General features: G+C 23.5%; 1 long non-coding RNA gene across 1 annotated transcript; it reads left to right on the forward strand.

Moving 5' to 3' along the window:
- The first annotated feature begins 461 nt into the window (after window positions 1–461).
- On the forward strand, window positions 462–2776 carry LOC129616438 (uncharacterized). The gene is made up of 4 exons (XR_008697544.1): window positions 462–672; window positions 1448–1581; window positions 1668–2242; window positions 2375–2776. It is a non-coding gene; the product is annotated as an uncharacterized LOC129616438 (long non-coding RNA).
- Window positions 2777–3258: the final 482 nt, after the last annotated feature.

Here is a 3258-nt window from a genome sequence, read left to right on the forward strand (position 1 = left end):
CACGGACGGACGGACAGAGTGAAACTAATAAGCACTTTTTTTCAAAAAATTTTTTGGAAAAGTGCTAAAAAGTAACGTTCAAAACTTATACATTTAAATATGTACATAAATTGTAATATTCCATTTGTAGAAAAAATATTATTAAGCAGTTTTTTTAAAATTTTTAAAGTTATTAAAATATATTTTGTTAGATATAAAAAGCTTTCATTTAATACTAAGCTTCATTGAGATAAAATTAAGAAGCTTTCTATTATAAATTATGTCCATAGTTACTTATTATTATCAATAATAATTAACTTTTTTTTGTTGGATGTAATAATTAAAAATTTTGTTGATAAGTATCATATTAATAAGAAATTAAACGATTTCGTTAATACAATTTTTCAAAGGAATACTCGCTATTTCTCAAGTTTATTTAATGTCTGCAATATTTTCCAAGTTAAAACAAGTTTTAATTTGTAGTGAAAAAGTAGTTAAATTTTTTTGCGGAAGATTTTTTTTTTATATATGTATAAAAAAAGTTAAAAAAAATTAATATATTTTAAATTAAAAAAAATTAAAATATTTAGAAGAAAACTTAATAATTATTTGATTAATAAACATTAAATATTAATTGTGAATAAGCAAAGAAAAGAATTCATTACGAAACAAGACTGCAGATATATTATTTTGGTAAGTTATATGCACAATTATATTATATGCACAATTCTTAAAAATTTACAAAAGTGAAACCATCATATTTATATATGTACATAAAGAATATTAGCCTAAAGAAATAGATGTATGTACATACATATGTATGTATGTAACGTTTCGTTTTTGTCGCTGTAATATAAGCGCATCAAATAGTTTCAAAATTTTAAACTAACACATGTACATATGTACTTATTATTATGTACATATTTTAAATTTAAATATGTACATTTTTTGTTTCTTTAAAAAATGTACGGTTTTCGTATAAATGCTTGTAATATTTTTCTAAGTAATTCCTTTGTTATTTTAAAATGGTTGACCTTCTGAAAAAAAAATCAAATTCAAATTGGAAAAACTTGTATTTTTTTAAAAATATTATTTGTGAGACTTAGTTTTTGGGATTTTTAAAGTTTTTAAAGGCTTGAATAACTTCATATATCGGTTATTACAAAAAAATCTATTGTTCTATTAACTCACTTATCAATTTAAGTTTTCTTAGTTAAATCATAAATTGCTTTAAGTGCCTGAAAAAATTTTTTGAAATCAAATTATACTTTGAAAATTTAATACAATAACATAAATGCAATACGGAAAGTACATATCATAAATATGTTTGGATTGTAACCAGAAGATTTTATATATTTCCAGCTTTCGAACACATATGACAAGAATTCACAATAATATTAATTTATTAATATTGTTTAATTTCATATAAAAATTCATTTAAATAATTCAATTATATATTTTACTGAAGCAAATACAGGAACAGTTACTTAGAAGAAGATGATGCAATACCAGAATCTGATATAATTGACATAGAATGTGAAGAACTCTAAGTGAAATTCGAAGCGATTTGTCTTCTATCATATATGTATATTTCACGTAGAAGTAAGACAAAGTTATTTAATTTAATTCTTTAAAAATAAGAAAAAGCCAATGAAAGTTCGACAGCGTATATTTTTATTTTGTTTTAGAATGCGTGGTATAGCAAAGAAACAGGTAAAAAATCAACAGGTAAAAAATTAACAGGTAAATTTCCTTACAGATTGTACAAAAAAAGAAGAACCTCCTTGAGTTAAAATTAAATCTGATTATTGTGTTTAAGTTTATATAAAAATGTAGAAGCAGAAATAAATGGTACAGTAGAATGTAAAATCTGAACTATAAAAAACTTTTATTACAGAGACAGAAGCACGAGAAATAAAAGCTTGGCTAAAATACAATTCAGGTGATATATCAATTATTAAAAAATGGGAATGATCTGTTTCGTATAAAAAAAAGATTTTTTAAATTGTGAGAATATTCGTGAAATAATAAATGAACGGCCGATGTTAAAAACTTGCAAAGGATTGAAGCTGGAAAAAAAATAAAAATATTTGAATCACAAATAGACTTTACTCTCTTTTTATAGAAAACTATAGATTTCCATTATTTTTGGACAGAAGGCGACAAAAAGTTTTATTTAAATTGGGGAATTTTCATGAAAATATATCACTCAAATATAAGAAGGAGTTAGAAACGAGAAGCTACACAAGGGACACAACAAAATGTAAGTCTATGAAATATATTGCATTTATAATTACATCATTGTTATTTTTCTACACAATTTACATTTTTTCCATAAAATTTTAAAACAATCAGTAATTCTAAACCGGAATAAATCTCTTTTATTTTTTTACAGCAACAAAGGATGCTTATTTAATATACCTGATACATTATGTATTGAAACCGAAAGTTATAAGAAGTTCTAAGCTAATAAGAAAGGCTTCAATAGACGACTCGGTCAATTCATTTTTTAAATTTATAAATGAACAACCAAATGCACATGTTATTAGTAAAGAAATGATTCAGCCTTGCATTCTATGCTTAGGAAAGGATGTCTGGGATTCATCTAAATAATATGTTTGTATATATAACATAATATATGAAGTTGAAAACTTTGTGAAAGCGCCAAACATTTTATTCAAATCGTTTTATATATTCAACATTGACTATCCGAATTATTGCTGAAATATGTGGATATTTATTGAAACCTTTTTTTTTGGAGTAGACATTGGTCGTGATAAAAAAAATCCAAATATAGAAAATCTTAAAAAGTTTTTATATACGAAAAGTGATTCAGAAAAAAATATTCAATAAATCTTAGTAAATATTGAAAACAAATTTTATTATTTAAAAATACAAACTAAAGGTGTTTCATTCAGTTATAATATGAAAATATAAAATGAAAAAACAAAAATTACTAAAATAACTTATTTTTGTAAACAAGTGTATTATGTGGCCATATGTCTTGTATTAACAGAAAAGTTTCCATCAAGGCAAAGAGTGCAAATTCAATTAAAAAACAACATCCTGAAATTCAAGAAAATATAGTTCTTTGAACTGTACTTTTCAACCTCAAATAATTCTTTATGAAAAGGGATTTTCCAATAATAAGTTCCTTTAATACAATGGGAATATCCGTAAATATCTTTTGGGTTAAAGGAATCTAGTTCGTTAAAAAACTAAAATTCAACAGCAAAATTTCCCTCACTGCACAACTGTTTTCTTTAAATCAACAAAACA

Source organism: Condylostylus longicornis, unplaced genomic scaffold, assembly GCF_029603195.1.
Source record: "Condylostylus longicornis isolate FDR11 unplaced genomic scaffold, ASM2960319v2 ptg000207l, whole genome shotgun sequence".
Classification (NCBI taxonomy): Eukaryota; Metazoa; Arthropoda; class Insecta; order Diptera; family Dolichopodidae; genus Condylostylus; species Condylostylus longicornis.